The sequence below is a fragment of the Felis catus genome, chromosome B1, assembly GCF_018350175.1.
Source record: "Felis catus isolate Fca126 chromosome B1, F.catus_Fca126_mat1.0, whole genome shotgun sequence".
Lineage (NCBI taxonomy): Eukaryota > Metazoa > Chordata > Mammalia > Carnivora > Felidae > Felis > Felis catus.
Window position 1 is genome coordinate 128,642,942 of NC_058371.1, and position 24,512 is coordinate 128,667,453.

A 24,512-nucleotide genomic window follows, 5' to 3' on the forward strand; every position below is an offset into this window, starting at 1 on the left:
TTCATGTTTGCTTTTGTTTCCTGTGCCTCAGGAGACATGCCTAGTAAGAAATTGCTACAGCCAATGTCAAAGAAGTTGCTGCCTGTGTGCTACCCTAGGATTTAATAGACACATGAAAAGATACTCAATATCACTCATCATCAGGGAAATACAAATCAAACCTACAATGAGATATCATCTAACACCTGTAAGAATGGCTAAAATTAACAACACAGGAAACAACAGATTTTGGTGAGGATGCAGAGAAAGTGGATCTCTCTTATACTATTGCTGGGAATGCAAGCTGGTGCAGCCACTCTGGAAAACAGTATGGAGGTTACCCAAAAAGTTAAAAATAGAACTACCATATAATTCAGCAATTGCACTACTAGGAATTTACCCAAAGTATACAAAAATACAGATTCAAAAGGACACATGCACCCTGATGTTTATAGCAGCATTATCAACAATAGCCAAATTATGGAAAGAGCCCAAAAGTCCACTGACTGATGAACATAAAGAAAAAATGGTATAGGGGCACCTGGGTGGCTCAGTCAGTTGAGCATCCGACTTCAGCTCAGGTCATGATCTCATGGTATGTGGGTTCAAGCCCCGCAATGGGCTCTGTGCTGACAGCTCAGAGCCTGGAGCCTGCTTCAGATTCTGTGTCTCCCTCTGTCTCTCTCTCTCTGTCCCTCCTCCACTCATGTTCTGTCTCTCTGTCTCTCTCTCAAAAATAAATAAGCATTAAAAATTTTTTAACAAAAAATTTTTTTAAAGATATGGTATATGTGTATCACTTATATGTACTTATATACATATATATGTACATAAGTATATAATGGAATATTAACCAGCCATAAGAAATGAAATATTGCTATTTACAACATGGATGGAGCTAGAGAGTGTTATGCTAAACGAAACTAAGTAAGAGAAAGACAAATAGCATATGATTTTCCTCATATGTGGATTTTAAGAAACAAAAGAGACAGACATAAGGAAAAAAAAAAGACAGGCAAATCATAAAACAGACTCTTAACTATAGAGAACAAACTGAGTGTTGCTGGAGGGGAGGTGTGTGGGGTTATAGCTCAAATGGGTGGTGGGTATTAAGGAGGGCACTTGTAGTGATGAGCCCTGGGTGTATATGTAAGTGACGAATCACTAAATTCTACTCCTGAAACTAATATTACTCTAAATGTTAACTAACTGGAATTTAAATACAAACTTGGGGAAAAAAAGGAATATTCCTAAGTCTCCCATATTATTTTTCTTTGGATATCTTCACATCCAAAGATTGAACCATAATATTTATGCAGAAATTTTCAAAATTTCTATTTCTCCTATTTCTCTCCAATTTATAGATATCATTAATTAATTCAGTTTACTTATTTCTAAAAATGGTACTAGATTCCACTTTCTTTCTTCTTCTTCTTCTTCTTCTTCTTTTTTTCTTCCTCTCTAGTCTCTCATTTTTGGTTACCAAATGAAATTCATGTTCACTTCACAATATCACTGATTAGCTTTAATTGGATTTTATTTTCTGCAGAAAGCCACAGTTCTGAGCATAGAGTTAATGGGACATGGTCAACAATTAAGAGAAATATAGAAACAAGGAGGAAATATATACTCAGATGTTTGTTTCCCATGGGGTTTTAGACAATAGTGGGGTTGGGTGTTAGGGATTCAAATGACTTGGAAAAATGTCAAGACTTACACTTACTGGCAAAGAAATCAAAATAAACTCAGGTACTAGAGGTGAACAAAAATCCGGTATTTACAGCTAGAGTAGAGATTTTATCAAAATGAAAGAAGGAAAAGTTTGCCTAAACTATGACTCATTTACTCATTCATTCAGTTATTCAGCAAATATTACTGAAAATCCACTACATGTTAGACATTGTCCCATGGGCTAAGAATGTAACAGTAAACAAGAGTCTCAGCTCTCAAAACTTTTAAATTCTAAAGAAGAAATTAAAACATAAATGGTGGAGATAAGTTTGTGATAGTGCTATGAAGACAATAAAAAGAAGCATGTTTTAGAGTAACTAAGATTAGAGGTTAAAGGTAGAAAAAAAGGGGTACTCTAGAAAAAATGCTCAGGAAGACTTATCTGATGAGTATTTGAGCTGAGATATGATTGGCAAGAATTTTCCAAATGGGAGTCACTGGAAAACCTTGAGACAGTGTTTGATACAAAAGGGCAAAGGGATTAGTAAGTAGAAAGTCACTGTGGGCCCAGATAAGATTTCAGAGCATGAAGAATCTAAAGAAGGCTGCTGTAGTTGGAGTTTAATGAACAATGGCAAAGAAATGGCAATAAGTATAGTCAAAGAGTTTCTTAGAAGACAGATCATGTAGGTCTTTTTAGGCCACATAGTTTTTTTGATTTTATTCCAATTGTACTGGAAAGCGATAGAAAACTTTAAGCAAAAAAAAAAAAAAAAAAAAAAAAAAAAAAAGACAAATGTATTTCTAAAAGATAACTGTGAATTCTTCATGGAGAATGAACTAGAGAAATACAAGACAGGATGCAGGCAAAACACTAAACTATTGTAGAAGTTTAGGGGAGAAATAATTATGGCTTGATCTTGGATGATCACAGTGGAGATGAAGAAAAGTGGAGATATAGAAGATACATTTGGGAGTTAAACCTGATAAGATGTGATAGGCTATAGGAGTGCTTCAGGTAAAGAGACTTTTTTTTTAACTCAAGTGGATAGTGTTACTATAGAATGAAGCAGAAACATTTGTAAAGAGATTTCAAAGGAAAGAAATATTTCTGCTTTTTTTTTTTTTTATGTTGAGTTAGAGAAGCCTAATAAACAACCACCAAGTGTAGATGTCAGAGAAGTGGGATGTATAAGTCTGGAATTAAATGGAGAAATATAGACTAGAGAATTTGGAAATCATCCTTATTTAGAGGCATTTCATGGAAATCTAGCCAAGAAAGGAAGTACAGAAGAAGTAGGCATTGAGTCAGGAGTGTAGTGTTGCATCAACCAAGTGAAAAGAGTGTTTTAGGAAAAAGGCAATACTTTATTGTGTCAAGGCTGATTTAAATTCCAAGGAGTTACAAAACGTAAAGAAACAATTAGGTTTAGCAAGATAAAGGCTTATTTAAGAACGCTACAAGACTGTTTCAGACATTTTGTGTAAGTTAAGGTGGAAAACCAATTGGAGTAGATTGAGAAGAGAATGGGAAATGAGGAAATGGAGATGTCAATTATAAAAAGTTCTTTGAAAAAACTTTGATGAAAAATAAAAGTGTAATAATACACACAAAGTTGAGATTGCAGCTCATGAGATACTAGTTTGTAATTTTTCTCCATACCAAGCCAAAGATTCCTGAATCTGGGATGGAATTGAACATCTAGACAGAGATAACAAGATTCCTGTTAGGATAGTTGCAGAGCTACGGGGCAAGACCACAGTGCAGATTTTAACTCAGTATTAACAATTACAATTGTTTTTTCCTTGTAGTCAAACTTTCCTGTCTTGAATATTGGTTTCCCTATTTTCAATCTTTATTCCTCATACAACTCCTAGATCAATCTTCCTAAACCATAATTTCCCCACTTAAATGATTTTCTAGTACTAGAAATCATAATCCAGATAATCCATGTTTCAATGTACAAAATAGCCCCCAATATACCCTTCAGCTTGATTTCTCAGTTCTTTACATCTTTGTTTCTAGCAAGATAATTTTTTCCTTGCCTTCTTAAGTGTATCTTATACCTATTTAGGGGACCAATATCTTTTTGGAAGTAGGGGGTAGTAGTTAACAACATGGATTCTGGCCTGGCCACCTGGATTCAGTCTGCCACTTACTATCTGTGTGATCTTGTACAAATTTCTTCACCTTTCTGTTGTTCAGTTTCCCTATCCATAAAATCATTATCTTTCTTATGGTAGCTGTGAAGAATAAATGACAATGTCTGACTCATAGTAACTACTTTATGCGTGATAGCAATTATCATTATTACTTCTGGAAATACCCTCCTCTTCTTTCCTTCTTAGAGTCTCTAAAGAATAATTCCATTTGATATCTTCTATAAAGCTTTGCTGATTCATTCACTATGATTTCTATCTCTTCTGACTGTAGAGTACTTCCTCGATTATGCCATTTATTTGGCAATTTTTCATATAGTAATTTATGAATTCTTAATAAATATGAGATTATTTTTATCTTATAATTTTAATATAGTCTTTTCAAATATGTAAGCTCCTTAAGATCAAGATCATGATTTTTATTTTTTCTCTATTGCAGCAGCATTGTTTTTCACAATTTAGTAGAGATCAATTTATGCTGCTTTCTTATGTATGTGTTACTATTGTTTCTCTCATCAATACAGTAGTTATATATATAATTATGTAAAACTGGACTTATTTTAGGTGGACCACTAATATATTTGATGAATTTTGCCTTCAGCTATGCTGTTTAGACCCTCTTCCCTTGAATTAGAAAGAATTACTGAAGTTTAGCATTTTCCTAAAATCTTTATGACCAGATCATAGAAATCAAAGTAAACATTGATCACTGAATGGACAAGGAGTAAACAAAAAAGAAAGGTCAAACTTAGAAATGCTATAAGAATAAAAAAATGCAGACCTCCATCAAATAATGAACAGAAATGGAAAAAACAATTGGCATATAAACATTTTCTCACATATTTAATTTCATTTGTAGGCAAACATAATAAAAATGAAAAACCCAGTTTCAATCCAGCAAATTCTCCAAGGTATAGCATATACACCACTTAGAAGGTGTATGGTATTATAAAAAATAATAATAAAAACTATAATAAGTAACTTTTATTGGTGGGCAGTATATACCAGATACTGTTTAAGTTCACACTTACATTTTGCTGGTAATGTATAAAATAATATTTGATGGTACTCTTTTAGAAAATACTTTAGCAATAAGTATTAAGACCTAAAATCACAACAAGCTTGCAACCATTAATTTCAATACCAGGAAACTTCTCTGAAGAAAAGTCCCCAGTAAAGAAAATACTTTATGATAACAACTAACATATACATGCTTAACCACCTGGCATGTATTTTTCTAATGGCGTATGTACATTATTGATACAGTATTCATTTATTTATTGCAAAAGATCTGTGAAGTAGATGCTATTCTTTTCTTTTAATTTTTTAATGTTTATTTATTTTTGAGAGACAGAGTGTGAGCATGGGAGGGGCAGAGAGAGAGGGAGACACAGAATCTGGAGCAGACTCTAGGCTCTGAGCTGTCAGCACAGAGCCTGATGCGGGGCTCAAACTCGCGAACCTTGAGATCATGACCTGAGCCAAAGTCGGACACTTAACCAATTGAGCCACCCAGGTGCCCTGAGATGCTATTCTTATTAACATTTTGCAGTTGACACAACTGAGACACAGAGAACTTAATGACTCGCTTCGTCATGTAACTAGGAAGTGCCAGGGTTGGGATTTGAATCTAGGAAGTGGGCTCCAAAGTCTGTACTTTTTTTTTTAATGATTTTGTTTATATGTTTGTTTGTTTGTTTGTTTTTAATTTAAATTATAGTTAACATATAGTGCAATATTAGTTTCAGGAGTAGACTTCAATGATTCATCACTTATACATAACACCCAGTGTTCATCACAAGTGTCCTCTTTAGTACCGATCACCCATTTAGTCCATCCCCCACCTGCCTCTCTCCATCAATCCTCAGTTTTTTCTCTATCATTAAGAGTCTTTTGTGGTTTGTTTCCCTCTCTTTTCTTCTCCCTTTCCCATGTGTTCATCTGTTTTGTTTCTTATATCACACATATGAAAAGCACCTGGGTGGCTCAGTTGGTTAAACATCTGACTTTGGCTCAGATCATATTCTCACTCATGAGTTTGAGACCTGCATTAGGCTCTGCGTCCTTAGCACAGAGCCTGCTTGGATCCTCTGTTTCCCTGTCTCTTTTCCCCTCCCCTACTCGTGAGTTCTTTCTCTCTCTCTCTCTCTCTCTCTTTCTCTCTGCCTGTCTCAAAAATAAATAAACATATTTAAAAATTCCACATGTGAGTGAAATCATATGGTATTTATGGTATTTGTCTTTCTCTGATTGGCTTATTTTACTTAGCATAATACATTCTAGCTCTATTCATGTCGTTGCAAAGACAAGATTTCATTCTTTCTGATTGCTGAGTAATATTGCATCATTCATATATATATATATATATATATATATATATATATATACCACATCTTCTTTATCCACCCATGAGTTGTTGGACATTTGGACTCTCTCCACAGTTTGGCTGTTGCTGATAATGCTGCTATAAATACTGGTGTGCATGTATCCCTTTAATGTATATTTTTGTATCCTTTGAGTTAAATAAACCTAATAGTGCAATTGCTGGATCATAAGGTAGTTCTATTTTTAGTTTTTTGAGGACCCTCCATACTGTTCTCCAGAGTGGCTGCACTAGTTTGCATTCCCACCAATAGTGCAGGAAGGTTGGTTCCCCTTTGTGTCCTTGCTAATACCTGTTGTTTCTTGTGTTATTAATTTTAGGCATTCTGATAGCTGTGAGGTGATATCTCATGGTAGTTTTGATTTGTAATTCCCTGATGGTGAGTGATGTTGAGCATTTTCATTTAGCCATCTATATGTCTTCTTTGGAAAAATGTCTATTCATGTCTTCTGCCCATTTATTTACTGGATTATTGTTTTTTTGGGTATTGAGTTTGATAAGTCCTTTATAGGTTTTGAACACCAACCCTTTATGAGATACATCATTTCTAAATATCTCCTCTCATTTGAAAAGTTGCTTTCAGTTTTTTTGATTATTTCCTTCACTCTGCAGAAGCATTTTATCTGATGAAATCCCAATAGTTCATGTTTGTAATATAGCCTGAAATCCAGAATTATGATGCCTCCAGTTTTGCTTTTCTTTTTCAGGATTGCTTTGGCTATTCAGGTTCTTTTGTGGTTCCATACAAATTTTAGGATTGTTTGTTCTGGCTCTGTAAAGAATGCTGGTGGTATTTTGCTAGAGACTGCATAAAATGTGTAGGTTGCTTTGGGTAGTATAGACATTTTAAAAATATTTATTGTTCTAATCCATGAGCATGGAATGCTTTTCCATTTCTTTGTGTCCTCTTCAATATCTACCATAAGTCTTCTATAGTTTTCAGAGTACAGCTCTTTTACTTTTTTAGGTAGATTTATTAGATATCTTATTGTTTGTGGTACGATTGTAAATGGGATCGATTCCTTGATTTCTTCTGCTGCTTTGCTATTGGTGGCTGTATAGAAATGCAGCAGATATCTGCACACTGGTATTATATTCTGTGACTTTGCTAAATTCATGTATTAGTTTTAGAAAATTTTTTGGTGGTGACTTTCAGGTATTTACATAGAGTATCATGTCGTCTGTAAATAGTGAAAGTTTGTCCTCTTCCTTGCCAATTTGTATGCCCTTTACTTCTTTTTGCTCTCTGCTTGCTGAGGCTAAGACTTCCAGTAATATGTTAAATAGTAATGGTGTGAATGGGCATCTTTGTCTTGTTCCTGACGATAGGGAAAATGCTCTGTTTTTCCCCACTGAAGATGATATTAGTTGTGGATCTTTCATATATGGCTCTTATGATGGTGAGTTATGTTCCATCCATCCCTGCTTTGTTGAGGGTTTTTATCAAGAATGGATGCTGTATTTTGTCAAGTGCTTTTTCTGCGTCTATCAGGTCATATGGTTCTTAATCTTTATTTTATTAATGTGGTGTATCATGTTGATTGGTTTGTGAATATTGAACCAGCCCTGCATCCCAGGAAGAAATCTCACTTTATCATGGTGAATGATTCTGTTTAATTTGATTCGCTAGTATCTTGTTGAGAATTTTTGCATTCATGTGCATCAGGGATATTGGCCTGTAATTCTCCTTTTTAGTGGGGTCTTTGTAAGGTTTTCGAATCAAGGTAATGCTGGCTTTGTAGAATGAGTTTGAAAGTTTTCTTTCCATTTCTATTTTCTTTTTGAACAGTTTCAAGAGAAATAAGCATGAATTCTTCTTTAAATGTCTGGTAGAATTCTCCTGGGAAGCCATCTGGCCCTGGATTCTTGTTTGTTGGGAGATTTTTGATTACTGATTCAATTCCTTTGCTGGTTATGGTCTGCCTAAAATGTCTATTTCTTCCTGTTATAGTTCTAGTAATTTGTGCATTTCCAGAAATTTGTCTATTTCTTCTAGATTGCCCAGTTTGTTTGCATATAATTGATCATAGTATTCCCTTATAATTGTTTGTATTTCTGTGGTGTTGGCTGTGATCTCTCTGCTTTCATTCATGATTTTAATTATTTGGGTCCTTTCTCTTTTCTTTTTGATAGGTCTAGCTAGGGGTTTATCAATATTGTTTATTCTTTCAAAGAATGAGCTCTTAGTTTCATTAATTTGTTTTACTGGGTTTTTTTTGTTGTTGTTTGTTTGTTTCTATATCTTTTTTTTTCTGCTCTAAATTTTATTATTTCCCTTCTTCTGCAGGTTTTAGGGTTCATTTGCTGAGCTTTTCAAACTAGAAAAGGACCTTTAGGAGTAAGGTTAGATTGTGTAATTAGGGTTTTTCTTGCTTCTTGAGATAGGCCTAAATTGCAATATGCCAAAATCTATCCTCTTAATCACAATCATGCATGATAACATTAATTGCAATATTACTTACACATGTAAGCAGTCTAGATTTCCTCAATAAGTAATTAGAATGCATATATATATATATATATATATATATATATATATATGGCTATATATATACTCAATGGAATTTTAATGTTTAAAAATGGTCAATACAAAGTCCAGGTAACTGAAAATGCTTATATAATTTTACGTACAAAAGGAAGTTTATTACCAAACAATCTCAGTCTGCCTTCCCTCATGCACAGCCATGCATAGAAAAGATAGAAAACAAAGGCAGGACATTAAGATTGTTAAGAATACTATTGCTTAGCATGTTGCCACTCATTGCTATGAATACAGATGAATTTTTGAATTTATATTTAATGTTTCTGTATTTTCCATGTTTTCCTTAATTAATCCATATTAATGTACCATAAACAGTAACTTGACATGAGAACTTTTTACTTTATTATTACTACCTAAAGTAAGTGTTAGGGAAAATAGTGTGAACCAGGGAATCAACAAATAAGCAAAGACTAAATTATCTCCATTTGTTTTCATTTTACAGATATTATCCAGTGAATGGGACTACACTAACAGTCATTGAAGCTCAAAATAGCCTATGAGTAAAAACATGCACAAAAATCAATCAGTGTATGTATAATATATTTTTATGGCTACCTTAAAGGCATCACTAATGCTCAGTTAGTTCTGCCCTGGAATAGTAGAGGTTATTTATAATCCTATTGATTTGAATTCACATGTTCTATTTAAAAAAATTAACAGAACATTTTCACACTTCAAAATTTGAGTCAAAAATGTTGTTCAAGTGAACTATAAAAGATTTGGAAGGCCATTTATGTCAATCAGCTTTCTGAGTAAAAGCATAAAATTATTGGCTGTAAGAAAGACCAGACATCACCTCCACCTTAAATCTATCCAGCTCAAATTTATCCATTTAATAAGGCAATAATATAAATTTAAACTCTGGACTCTTAAGGAGAAATTACAACCCTTGTTCCCTATTCCTTGTTGCAACAATGGCAAAATTTTTTTTTTTAATTTTTTTTTCAACGTTTATTTATTTTTGGGACAGAGAGAGACAGAGCATGAACGGGGGAGGGGCAGAGAGAGAGGGAGACACAGAATCGGAAACAAGCTCCAGGCTCTGAGCCATCAGCCCAGAGCCTGACGCGGGGCTCGAACTCACGGACCGCGAGATCGTGACCTGGCTGAAGTCGGACGCTTAACCGACTGCGCCACCCAGGCGCCCCAACAATGGCAAAATTAATGCATTTCTGAGAAACAAATATGACACATTAAAAAATATAGCTAGTAATTTCAGATAACATGGGGATTTAAATTCGATCTATCAGTGAGAGACACTCTGGCCTTCAGCAAATCACTTAATATTTCTGGGTTACAGTTTACTCATATTCATCTATAAAATACATAATTCCAACTGATGATCTCTAGGGCCTTTCCTACCGCATTCTTAGAACTTTTGAAAAATCAAGATTTTTTTTATCCTGATACTATGCTTTACAAGTTTATGATTTATGGAAAACAACATTTAAAGCATATGCAAGGAAACAAATAGGTGGAATGCTTAGACCATATCACTGAAACTTACTGTTTTCTCCTCTGGTTAGTTCTTCCACAAGTGTGGAAGAACTAACGAGAACCATTGCACAAATGAAATGGATACCAAACTATGAAAAACTAAGAATAACTAACAAAGTACTTTTGAGTGATAATCAATATTTAAAGTTTTTTTTTTCTTTTACTCTACCATTATTAAACACCATTTCAATAAGCAGTTTAAAACAAATATACATACTCAGTAGAGCCAACGTAAAATCTATTTGAAAGGTTCAGGGGAGCCAACAAATAAGAATTTTTGTTTTTTTAATGCTTATTTATGTTTGAGAGAGAGAAAGGCAGACTGCAAGTGAGGGAGGGGCAAAGAGAGAGGGAGAGAGAGAGATGGAATCAGAAGTAGGCTTCAGGCTCTTAGCTGTCAGCACAGAGCCGGATGTGGGGCTGGAACACACCGAGCTGTGAGATCATGACCTGAGCCAAAGTCAGACGCTTAACCGACCGAGCCACCCAGGTGCCCCAAATAAGAATTTTTTTAAATGAAAGTTTTTTTTTTTTAAGGTTAGAGTCATTTACCTATCATAGTTGCACAAAGTCTCACAGACAGCCTTAAATTTTAATATGTGAATAACTCGCAATGGATGTAAGCCTAAGAAGAAAAGAAAACACGTTAAATTAAATTAACATAGTATGAGGCTGGTCCTTATTTACTGTATGATGCTTGAGAAGAGAAACTGTAGCTCAAGGTCTAATTGAATGTTCTGTACCACTGAGGCAGGTACTAAAATATTAACAAATTTACTACTTAGGGTTACAGATAATTATAATATTCTGCCTACCATAAAAGCATATCAGCTCTACCTACATTTATTAATCCCTCTGCTGCTTTTGTTCTTTTTCATTTCATAACCTGCATACTAAGTGGGGATGCAAAATAAATTTAAGCCAACTAATATATTTAAGTCATATATTTAAATTTTGTCTTATCAAAAAATCAACTCAAAGTGAATAGATAACGCAGTTAGGTTATAGAACGTTTCGTATCTCATGATGGCAGATTTGAATTGGTGGGCCATTGAATTTATGATTCCAGATGTTTTCATACTACCTTTGTTCTGCTTCACTATTGTTTTAAGCTTGGCTATTTTGAGAGAGAGAGAGAGAGAGAGAGAGAGAGAGAGAGAGAGAGAGAGAGACAACATGCATGAGAGGGGAGAGAAAGAACCCAAACAGGCTCTGCACTGTCAGCATGTGGAGCCTGATGAGGGGCTTGAACTCGTGAACCCATGAGATCATGACATGAGCCAAAATCAAGAGTTGGATGCTTAACTGACTGAGCCACCCAGGCATCCCCACTACTTGACTATTTTCATTGGAAGGGTGGGGGATAATTAGCAGAGGCATGTGGGGTAAAAGTGTGTTTGTACAATATAGCTGTACTCTTTGTAGGTGATTTCTCACCAAGAGGTCACTAGTTTCATAGTCATTTTTATTACAACACTGTTGTTGGAGATAATGAAGAAAAGTTACAGGAACAGTTTGAGGAAGAGGGAAAAGAATCAATCCACAAATAGAACTCAGTAGTGACTGTGAGCAGAGATATCTCTTTGTTATAACCAAATAGTGATACTGACTGTACAATGAGACAGTAAAGGCACCACTAAACATGCGTACTTGATGCTGAAGGAGAGTCATGCATTGTCTTCCTTCCATTTATACAGCTTGTTTCATATCAGGTTCTGCCATGGATTAGCTCTGTGAAATTGGACAAGGCATGTATCTGAGCTTCTGTTTTCTCTGTACCCTGTTATATGTAAACTGAGGAGAATTATAGGATTAAATAATTTTTAGAATTAAACATGTAAACGTATTAAGAATTTACAGCAATGCATCATACATTAAGCATGATATATATGTTGACTATACTTATTTTTCTCTGTATTGTTACATAATTTTCTATATTACCATGTGGGATGTCTAATAGAATCATAGGATTTTTTAAGAGTTTTTTTTTTCAAGAGTAATTTTACAGTAAGTTCACAGCAAGATTGAGAGGAAAGTATAGAGATTTTCCATATACCCCTTTCTCATATATGCGTGCTTCTCCCATTATCTGCATCCTCCAACAGAGTGGTACATTTGTTATAACAGATACATCTACCTTCATAATCTTAATCATCCATAATTCAAAGTTTACATTACATATCACTCTCAGTGTTTTACATTCTTTTGGTTTGGAAATGTATAATGACATGTATCTACTATTATAGTATCAGACAGTATTTTCATGGCCCTAAATATTCTCTGTGTTGTATCTATTCATATATCCTTCCCTACCAAACCCCTGGCAAACACTGATCTTTTAACTGTATCCATAGTTTTGCATTTTCCAGAATGTCATATAATTGGAATCGTATAGCATGTAGTCTTTTCAAATTGGCTTCTTTCATTTAGTAATATGCATTTAAGATTCCTCCTTAAATACTTGGGATAAATTCCTCTTGGTCATGATATATAATTCATTGTATATATTGTTGGATTTGATTTCCTAACATTTCATTGAGGATTTTGACATATAAGTTCATAAGAGATGTTAGTCTGTAGCTTTCTTTCCCTGCAATCTCTTTATCTGGTGTTAGTATTAGGATAATGCTGTTCTCATAGAATAAGTCAAAAAGTATTGCCTCTGCTCCTATCCACTGAAAAAGATGTAGAGAATTAGTATATTTTTTTTCCCTTAAATGTTACATGTAATTTGCCAGTGAACCCATCTAGCTCTGAAGCTTTGTTTGGGAAGTTAATTAATTATTGATTCAATTTCTTTAATAGATATAGGCCTATTCAAATGCACACTTTATTGTGTCTTTTAAGGAATTGGTCTATTTCATCCAGGTTATCGAATTTGTGGACATATAATTGTTCATAGGATTCATTTATTGTTCTTTGAATATCCATGAGATCTGAAGTGATACCTCCCCTTGCTTTTCTGATATTGGTCATTTGTGTCCTCTCTTTTTTTCTTAGCCTGACTAGAGGCCTACTGATTTTACAGATCTTTTTAAAGAACTAGCTTCTGTTTTCATTGATTTTCCCTGTTGATTTCGTATTTTCAATTTGATTGATTTCTGTTTTAATTATATTATTCCCTTTCTTCCTTCTCCTTTTGACCTAATTTGCTCTTTTTCTGGTTTCCTAATGTAGAAATTCAGATTATTGATTTTAGATCTTTCTTTTCTAATATATGCATTTAATGCTCATGTAATTCAATGTAAATTTCTAAGTATTGTTTTAACTGCATCCCACAAATTTTGATAAGTTGTGTTTTAATTTTTATTTAGTTCAAAATATTTTAAAATTTCCCTTGAGATTTTTTTCTTTGATCCACTTGTTATTTAAAGGTGTGTTGTTTAGGGGTGCCTGGGTGGCTCAGTCAGTTAAGCTTCCAAAATTCTTGGTTTTGGCTCATTATCTCACGGTTTAATGGGTTTGAGCCCCACATCAGGCTCTGAGCTGGCTGCACGGAGTCTGCTTGGGATTCTGTGCCTTCCTCTCTCTCTACCCTTCCCCCATTCGCACTGTCTCTGTCTCTCTCAAAATAAACAAATAAACTTAAAAAAATAAAAAAAAATAAAGGTGTCTTGTTTAATCTCCATGTTATTTGGGATTTTTCAGTTTTCTTTTTGTTATTGATTTCTAGTTTAATTCCATTGGGGTCTGAAGGCAGACATTGTGTGATCTTTATTATTTTAAATTTGTTAAGGTGTATTTTATGGCCCAACATGTGGTATAATCTTGGTACTTTGTGAAGTTGAGAAGAATATTTATCCTGTTGTTGGAAAGAAGTAGTCTATAGAGGTGAATTATATCCTGTTGATTGTGGAATTCAACTATGTTTTACTGATTTTCTTCTGCTGTTATGTCCATTTTTGAGAGGGGGTTTTTGAAATCTCCAACTATGGTGGTGGATTCATCTGTTTCTCTGCAGTTCTATTAGTTTTTGCTTCACATAGTTTGATGCTCTGTTGTTAGGTGCATATCCTTAAGGATTGTTATATCTCCATGGACAATTGATCTCTTTATCATTATGCAATGTCCTTCTTTATCCCTGTTAACCCTCTTTGCTTTGGAGTTGCTCTGTCTGAAATTAATATAGCTAATTCTGTTTTCTTTTGATTAATGTCATCATGGTATATTTTCTGCACCCATTTATTCTTCATTTATATATGTTTTCTGTTTAAAGTGGGTTACTTATAGATCACATAAAATTGGGTCGTTGTTTTTTGATACATTCTGACAACTTCTGTCTTTTAATTAGTTGCATTGACATTCAAAGTGATTATTAATATAGTTGGATTAGTATATACCAAATTTGTTACTGTTTTCTGTTTGTTACTTGTTCTTTCTTCCTGTTTTTGTCTTCCACTCTTTTGTGGTTTTGATTGAACATTTTATATGCTTCTTTTATATGCTACTTTCTTAGAATATTAAATATACTTTTTAAAAACAATTTTTAGTGGTTCTAGAGTTTGTAAATACATTTACAGCTAATCTAAGTCACTTTTCAAAATTGCTTAATGGGTAGTGTACTTTATAATAACAAAGTAATCCTAATTTTTCCCTCCTGTTTTTTGTATCATCATTATCATTATTGCATTTAAATATAAGCATACAGAAACATATATATGTATGTATATAGGTACATAGATACATAAATATATATACATATATATGTATATATAATGTGCACAAGCATACACAACCAATACAAGTTGCTATTATTTTGAACATTTTGTGATGTTTGATCAATTTAAAATAAGAAAAATATAAGTTTTTTATTTTACCTTCACTTAATCCCTCTTTGATATTCTTCATTTGCTTATATAGACACGAGTTTCTGACTTATATATTATTTTACTTTTCTCTGAATAAGTTTTTTGAGCATTTCTTGCAAGGTAGGTCTCTTTGTAACAAAGTCTCTCAATTTTTGTATGTCTGAAAAAGTCTTTATTTCTCATTTACTTTTGAAGGATGAATTAGCAAGGTATAGAATTCTAGATTGTTGGTTATTGTTCTCTCAAGATTTTAATATTTCATTCTACTCTCTTCCTGTTTGCATGATTTCTGAGAAGTCAGATGCAATTCTTATTTTGTTCTTGTATAGTTAAGGTGTTTTTACCTCTTGCTTCTTTTAGGATTTTTCTTCATCTTTCATATTCTGTAGTTTGACAATGATATGCAAAGTTGTAATTTTTGTTGTAGTTTTATGTTGTTTATTTGATTGTTTGTTTTTGCATTTATCCTGCTTCGTGTTTTCTGAGCTTACTTGATCTGTGGTTTGGTGTGTGACATTAATTTAGGGAAATTCTCAGTCATCCCAGTCATTATTGTTCAAACATTTCTTCTGTTTCTATTTGTCTTTTTTCCTCTTCTGGTTTTCCCATTACATGTATGTTACACTTTTTACAGTTGTTCCACAGTGCTTGTTTATTTTGTTTTTTTTTTTTCCTGTCCTTTTTCTCTTGTCTTTGCATTTTGGGTTTTGAGGATTCTATTGCTATATCCTCTAGTTCTGAGATTCTTTTCTCAACTATGTCCAATCTACTAAGAATCCCATTAAAAGCATTCTTCATTTCTGTTACATTGTTTTTGTTTGTTTGTTGTTGTTTGTTTATTTTGTGTCAAGCGTTTGTATTTGGTTCTTTCTTAGGATTTCTACTCTCTTCTTACATAGCCCATCTGTTTTTGCATATTGTCTATTTTGTCTCTTAGAACCCTTACCATATTAATCATGATTACTTTATATCCCTGGTCTAATAATTTCAACATCCTTGTCATGTCTCTTCCTGATGCTTGTTGTGTCTCTTCAAGTGAGTTTATTACTATTTGGTATGCCTTGTAAGTTTTTCTTGATAGCTGGACATCTGTTGAGTAAGAGGAGCTGCTGCAAATAAGCCTTAGTGATGTGATGGTGAGGTGTGGCAGGGAGGTAGGCATTCTATAGTCCTATGATTAGGTTTTAGTCTTTTAGTAAGCTTATGCCCCTGTATTGTGAATTTCATAAAGTTTTTCAGAGTTTTTTTTTTTTCTCCTTAGGTTGGACAGAATGGCTAGAGTGGGATGAGTTGCATATTTCCCTTCTCCCATATCATTAGGCTCTGATAATACCACAGCATGTTATGTTTTGAATAACTAGTTCCCCCTGATGATAAGACTCATTAACAAGAACACTGTACTGTGGATATTTCAAAATCATTCCTCCCTCTTCCAGCATTCACTGTTTCCCACCCCCAAAAGCAGATGATTTTTCTCTGCTATTTCCTGTGGACACACATTGAGCACCTAGAGGTAAATCTCACAATACTGTGGGGGCCCACTGTGACTAGATTTCTCTGGAGTTTTTAATTCTCAGAGTTTTCCACATTGAGCCTCCAGTAACCATCAATTACAGTCTAGTTTTTTTTCTACCTGGCACTGGTTCCCATGGTGGTTTCTGTCAGGTCTGGTGAGCCATGCTGCCAGGTATTTGCCTGTCTGTCTCTCTGGTTTGGGGACAGCAGTTTGCCTTGTGTCCTTTCCCCTCTTGTGGATTCAAAACGAGTTGTGTGTGTGTGTGTGTGTGTGTGTGTGTGTGTTTGTTTGCTTTCAGTGTGTTCAGTATTTTGTCTTTAGGATGGAGTGTTGACCTCTACACTTCACACACAAGGAACTGGAAGCTGAAAGTCTAGGAATTTTTTTAGGATTTAAATGTAAACATGTTAAGCACTTGGAATAGGGCATACATTAAGCATGATATGTATTAGCTATGATATTTTAATGTATAATTTATCACCACATTACTATAAAGCCTTACTGTATTATGTAATGTATTTTTTGACATATGCCATTACTGTACTCCTATATTAAGTATATCATAAAATATTATATATGTTATATAGTATTACAATTTTACCATACAGAATTACTATTTGTAGAGTAGCAAGCAGCAGATTCCTTTTAAAAACACATTTATTGAATTATACATACAAAACTTAAACAAACGATAACAAAATAAATAAGACAGCTGTGTTCTAATGAAGTGCACATAATTGCATAAAGAGAATATTATCCGAACCCCAAAAGTTCTTTTGTTCCACTTTGTAAGAAATAGTGGTCACTCCAATGGCAACACCTCTTTGACTTCTTTTTAATTTCTTTTTTGTAAGTTTCTTTATTTTGAGAAAGAGAGAGAGAACACAAGTCGGGGAGGGTCAGAGAGAAGTAAAGACAGAATCCCAAGCAGCCTCTGCAACATCAGTGCAGAGCCTGATGCAGCGCTTAAATTCAGGAACCATGAGATCATGACCTGAGCCAAGATCAAGAGTTGGATGCTTAACCAATTGCGCCACCCAGGCGCCCCATGACTTATAGTCTATGCTAGTCTTACCTGTTTGTGAACTTTATATAAATGGAAACAATTTTCTTTTGTCACTGGCTTCATTTTATTTGAAAGATTTATTAATGTATGTAGCAGTAGCTCATTAATCTTCATTGCTGAATTGTGTAAATAAACTACAATCAATTTATTTATTTTTATTATTCTTGTTTCATTGGAAATGACTGCTAAGATAGTTTTCATTAAATATACTGATAGTAGGCACGCTTGTAACATATCTAATCTTTCCATAAGTCACCACTTCACCATAATGATGATGTTTATTTAGCGATTTTATAGATATTTATCAGATTGAAATTCCTCTATTCTTATCTCTCTAAAAACTTTTAAAATGAATGAATATTGACTGCTATCAGATGATTTACTGCAACTGTTGATCATTATTAATAATTGATGATTTTCCTCTGTCTTTCTGTCAATGTGTTGAATTTGATAATTAAGACCTTTAGGACAAAAATGAGAAAATATTTTTTCCTTTGTGAGAATAAGTGGTATAAGAAATATGCTATAGTAAAATTTAAACTTTGATAATATTTAAGAAAAATGATATTTACATGCACTTTCAAAACAAGATACACAAGAAAATTAGTATACTTTTTAATAATCTTCATTTGTAGATGCAAGAATGGTTCCCAATAAGCTGAAAGAATGGTTCTGTGAAACTCACTATTAGTGATTGTAAGAAAAAGACAAAATCATAGCTACCATCCATAAACAAAAAGAATTGGTTGGTGAGGTACATAAAACATTAACTTTTCCTGATCTGAGACCAAGTACACCACAAAAAGAAAGTATATGCTACCTATAAAATATCTAGTTCAAAGTCATAATTTAAAGACAGTTTTATTATGCCCACCTAAATTCAGAATTCAATATGATACTAAATTTCTGCTTTGGGATTACAAAAGCTGAAAAGAATTCTTGATGAGAAAAATGTATGAACAAACTGGATTACAGAGATTTCTTTGCAGAACAGGAATGATACTTTGGATGAGCAAATTTAAATTTAAATGTTTTCCTTCTTATTCAGAATTGTTCTTTACATTTTTTTCTTGGATACATCATTGCCGAATCTCAGTAAGCTTAGCCCGTGCTAAACACCACTGATTTTAAAGAACCAGATTACGACTACTTGTTTCAATAAGAACATGTCACCTACGTGCCAACCATTGTCCTGAGCGTCATAGAGATAGATTAGAAGACCACCGCCCTTTTAGAGCTTCCGTTTCAGTGTATGTCTCCTAAAACTCAGAATCCGGGTTTTCTGCAGGGGGAAAAAAAAAGGACTTTTAAGAGGATTGTAAAAACTTGAAATTCACAATCAAACACAAAATTTAATTTTAAGTCATATAATTTTTAGGGTAATTATTAATTTGTGACATGCCTCATTAATCTTCATTGAAAGGATTGAAATAGAAGGATTAGAAATGGATTCTTTTAAAAATAGAAAGGATTAAGGGGCGCCTGGGTGGTTCCGTCGGTTAAGCGGCCGACTTCAGCTCAGGTCATGATCTGTCGGTCAGTGAGTTCCAGCCCCACGTCGCCACGTCGGGCTGTGTGCTGACAGCTCAGAGCCTGGAGCCTGTTTCAGATTCTGTGTCTCCCTCTCTCTGACTCTCCCCTGTTCATGCTCTGTCTCTCCCTGTCTCAAAAATAAATAGAACGTTAAAAAATAAAAAAATAAAAAAATAGAAAAGATTAAATTCTGATTTGAGAGTCAAGGGTTGAATTTGAAGTGATGTTATGTAATATTTGGTAGGGATACTTCGTGACAGCTTACCAGGATTGGAGGAATTTTCAAAAGTAACAATTGAATGTTTTTAGATTGATAAAGTCAAATCCAAAAATCCACTTCTTCTAGTGGTAGAAGTCCTAAAATGCCTGTAAAAATATATGTAAGACTGGCAGATATAAAAGAAAAATCTCTCAATTCGATTCTTTTGGCTTTTTGTTCTATCCACTAATCAGGAAATAAAATCTTATTATGAAAGATGTATATTGTTACTTCAAGACATACATCGTTCTTTTCTTTGGCAGGGTAGACATATGGCAAAATCTATGTTTGGCTGAATATTTAAAAACAATGTTTTAACTTCTTTTTTAATGTTTGTTTTTGAAAGAGAGAGACAGAGAGTGAGTCGGGGAGGGGCAAAGAGGGAGAACACAGAATCCAAAGCAGGCTCCAGGATCTAAGCTGTCAGCACAGAGACTGATGCAGGGCTTGAACCCACGCACCGTGAGATCACAACCTGAGCCAAAGGCAAGTGCTCAACCGACTGAGCCACTCAGTCACCTCTGGATTAATATTAAAAAAAAAAAAAAAAAAAAAAAAAAAAAAAAAAAGCATTTTGGGAGAAAATAAATTTAAAACTTGATTTCCAGACTGTACATTTTTCTAGCAGTCTTGCATCATAAGAATGGTAGATATCCTCTGGGTAAAAATGAAAACAGACAACAATGGGTTTAAATATAAAAATAGCTTTGGTAAACTCAAGGTACATTTGGCAGTTCATTTACAGAAGTGAAGACCCACCTATAACAATGTATTATGAAAAATTTTTATTTCATTTCTTTAACTATATTGAGTTTTTAAAGTTACTTTCAAGTTTCCATCAAGGAGTCTCAGTTATGAATTCCCTAAGCTTTTCCTTATTTTTAAAAGGCTTGGCAAAGAAATATACGGTTGCGGTGTGCCTTGAAGTGCTATTTTAACACAGAGCGTTCAAGTTTCTGATTTATGAGATCTATGAGATTCTGACCAGTCTTTCATTTTTTTACCTAGCATTTTTCTTTATAACATATAATATGGAATCAAAAATATCTTCCTAAGCCTCAATAGAATATTGTCTGAGCTATGATTTTCTCTAACTCAAAAATGTCTAGAATATTTCAGTTTAAAAGAACTACTCAGTCATCAGAGAGATGCTATTGAAAAATAACTGTTTTAATGTTTTACTGCCTTGAATCTTATTTTGCCTAGATTTCCCTCAGGTGAGTGGGCTTCATTTATGTCGGATTTCTTAGATAGCTTGAATTTATACTTTAGCATCGGGAACTCTGTCTACTTTAACAGGGCACTCAACTATCCTTGTAGAAGTGGAGTTCAGAGATTTGTACTTTCTTTGAATATTTATTTCTCATAGTTGCCAATTCATAGGAATGTGGCATGAAGAGAATTTCTTGAAAACTGTGCCTTCAGAAAAATCTACTTCAGGATTGAATTTTTACCACAGGAATGTAAAAGCAATTTTTTTTAAAGAAAAATAAAGCTTGTAAATTAACATTTTGCTTAGTCCCACGGTACAGTTGTATGAATTAAATTAATGAGAAACAGTAGAAGCATTATTTTCCTATCATATATGTTTATTTAAATATTATACAATATAATTCTGGTATGGTTACCTGAAAGAAGTCAGTAGAATGTTTGACTTTTGAAACTTTTTATGTGGAAACTTAGATATTTGCTTTCTCTGAAAAAAAAATTGGAATTTGAAGGCATTTCTTTAGTCTAGTTAATTCATTCCCGGGGGTTACATTTATGGTTTGTCTTCTGGTAATGTCCTTCTGGGTACAATAGGCTGTAGGTAGGTTCTTCCTTCATGTCTGGCTAGTTGGGTCTGAGAACATGCATTTTCATACTTTATAGTACAAATTAACTTACTATGACAATGATCAGATTCTTTAATGAATGATATTTTTCAAGTGATTATAAGTCACAAAAATAAATACAGAAAAAAGAAAGTTATTAAAGGTTCATTATGTTCCAAACTTTAACCATACTTGATTCTACTTAATGAAAATAGAATTTGAATTCACAAAGTAGGCATTTGTTGGTTATGAAACTTTGGGAGTCATTCAGACAGCAATTCTCCTTTCCCTTCAAAACAAAACAAAGCAAAATTAGTTGTCTACTTTATCAGGAATAAGCACCAATATAAACATCATTAACAGCTTTATGAAAAGGCGTTGGAAAACAGTCTTTTCTTTGTTAGCTGCAACACTGCCACTAAAGCATTCTATGTAATGAACCATATTCCAATACCCTATTTCTCAATCTCTACTTTAAAATACAACAGAAAAAAGGAAGCAATATTTTGCTGTTTTCTCCTTCACTTATGACTTTGTTTTACCTTCCTTCTAGTTAGCATATGAACAACTGAATAACCTACTGAGACAATTTATTTTATTAAATGCATTTTATAATGCCTAAGTAGTTTCATAAACATATTTCAACATGTTTATTATATGAAGTTTTTAAAAAAGTTTGTTTCTTTTGGGAGGGTACAAAGAGAGAGGGAGAGAGAATACCAAGCAAACTTTGTGTGGGTCTCGATTCCATGAACCTTGAAATCATGACTTGAGCTGAAATCAAGAGTCAGACACTTAGCTAAGTGAGCCACCCAGGCACCCCAAGAAGTTTTTTTTCTTTAATCAAAGAACCAAATCTACATGTTCCTATGAATCTATTTAACCTATTCTGATCAGAAGAGAATAGATTCAAATGATTTAGGTTTTGGGGACCAAGTATTCTCACAATTACCAAAACAACTATTAAATTAAGAATGAAAAATAACCTTCTCTCTGTTTCCAGCTATAATAAAATCATGAGGTTAAATTGTTATCTTACCTATAGGAGATTATTTTCTTATTAATATTCTGCGATCATCATAATATTGAACAATTATAGTTTTCCAGCTATATTTCTGAAATGTTATAAAAAATTTCTAGGACTAAAATAGCAAATGTTATTTAAGGAATTTCCTAATATCTAGGAAAAATTGACTATTTTCTTATTCTCTCAATTTAGTGTTCTCCTGAAAGCAATCATGAGATAAAAACTTGAATTCAGGTACTTTATTTGTAGGTGATTCAAAGAAATAAAAATGAGGGAAAGCAATATTAGAGGAAAGAAAAAGCTAATATAGAATGTGTTAATGAGTGGGTTATTGCGAGTCAATTCTGCTGGGTACCCTCTGCAAAACTATGTTGGATGTGCCTCAAGATTGTCTCACTGAAGGATAGGGAAGCACAGTATTTAGTCTCTGCCATTTCAGATGAACTCAGAGGTTAGTCAAGGGAAGGTGGAGTGCCCTATCGAATAGAATCCACTAATATCTATCTCTTGCATTGCTCAGTATTGATTGGCATTTCAAAATGGTGGCTGTCTTTGATGTCAAAAATAAAATATATGAAATTAGAGGGTTAGTGAAATCTATCTGCTGCTACAAAGAGAGACTATAACTGATACTTAATATTTTTCTCTATCTCCTATTTTAGAGACCATTAACTTAGCATTTCTATTGTTTTAATTGCATTACCTAGTAGGATGACACAGTCATTTCAGTTACTTTTTCTTAGTTCATGATCACTGCAAAAGCTCATTTACTTTCATCAGAAGTATAGAAGTACTAAGAGATATCTCAGTGAATTTCTGACACTCCAGACACGTTCCTTCATGCCCCCATTTTGTAGCAGCAACTCTAGTACCTCATTATTCCAATTATAAGAATATGCCTGTCAGAACTCTGACTGCAGGGAGATTTAGTTGTAAGAGCTCTGAAATTAAGCCCATGCTTCCCTTGGACTATCCCCAGCCAGCAATTGAGCATGTAATGAATCCTAAGGAAGCCCCATTCCTGAGAGTTGCAGGACTCCTCTGACAAGCAACTTTGGCTTAAAGACTCCCTAACAGCTTTGTCAAAGTCTACCAGAGTTGCAGTGTCTGAGATACTTCTTCCTTTGGCCTCTCTCTCTTCTTTACCTGCTATTACATCTTCATCAGAGTCTGATAACTCTATCTCCTCTTTATACCTTTCCCATTATTTATTTATTTATTTATTTATTTATTTGTTTATTTATTTATTTTTTACAGACATTGCCATATTACATCTTTCTCGTGGCTAATCCCGTCTTGATGTTTGTTTCTTGGAGGACTCCACACAAGTGATACCAGGATAATAAACATTATAGAAGATCCCATAGCAGAGATAGGGAAAGATTACTGTTTAAGGCAAGGGTACAGTTGTCTCCCTTCAATTATGGACATATCCAGAGAGGTATCTCAACCTCAGAACTCCCACTGTCCCTGTTATTTGAGGTCTTTTTTGCAACTTAATCATCATAATTCAACTCTTTCTTCTTTCCAATCCTGCTTTGTCACTGCCTTTCTGGTGTGGTTCTTTTTTTTTTTTTTTTAATTTTATAATGTTTGTTTATTTTTTTATTTATTTGTTTTTGAGAGAGAGACAGAGACAGAGCAGAAGTAGGGGAGGGGCAGAGAGAGAGGAAGACACAGAATCCGAAGCAGGCTCCAGACTGAGATGTCAGCATGGAGCCCAACGCAAGGCTCCCACCCAGGAGCCACGAGATCATGACCTAAGCCTAATTTGGACACTTAACCAACTGAGCTACCCAGGTGCACCCTTGTGTGTTTCTTGATAGCACTCTCCAATAAACATTTCGCATAGAAATCTTCATTTTGGGGAGCCCAACCTATAGCTGTGTAATGCAAGCATACTTCACTCCCTCTACTACAGAGTCTTCTATAAAGCTTACATTTGTTCACTAATATTTTTGTTTAAGACTTTTTTGGGTAGGAATTGAGGGTAATTTGAACTCCAGATTTGGATTTATCCGACAGAGAGATGCCCTAAAGATAAAAAGATGTTTGGAGAACTTTGGTGAATTTGCACAAAAGTTGACAAAGGGCTTCCCCAGGCATGAGGTTGGGGAGGGATTGAGGGAAGATTATCAAGCTAAGGGTACATCCAATTGATATCAGAGTACAAATTTGATAATAATGAATCTATAATATTAAATTATATCTATGCAAAGACTGTAATGTACCTGGAAAAAGAACACCACCAGTAAGA

General features: G+C 34.0%; 1 long non-coding RNA gene across 1 annotated transcript; it reads right to left on the reverse strand.

Moving 5' to 3' along the window:
* Positions 1 to 38: 38 nt before the first annotated feature.
* On the reverse strand, positions 39 to 23,933 carry LOC123385014. The gene is made up of 5 exons (XR_006596950.1): positions 21,043 to 23,933; positions 18,800 to 18,904; positions 11,883 to 12,026; positions 10,785 to 10,857; positions 39 to 94 (listed from the first exon to the last, which is right to left on the reverse strand). It is a non-coding gene; the product is annotated as an uncharacterized LOC123385014 (long non-coding RNA).
* Between the last annotated feature and the right edge of the window lie 579 nt (positions 23,934 to 24,512).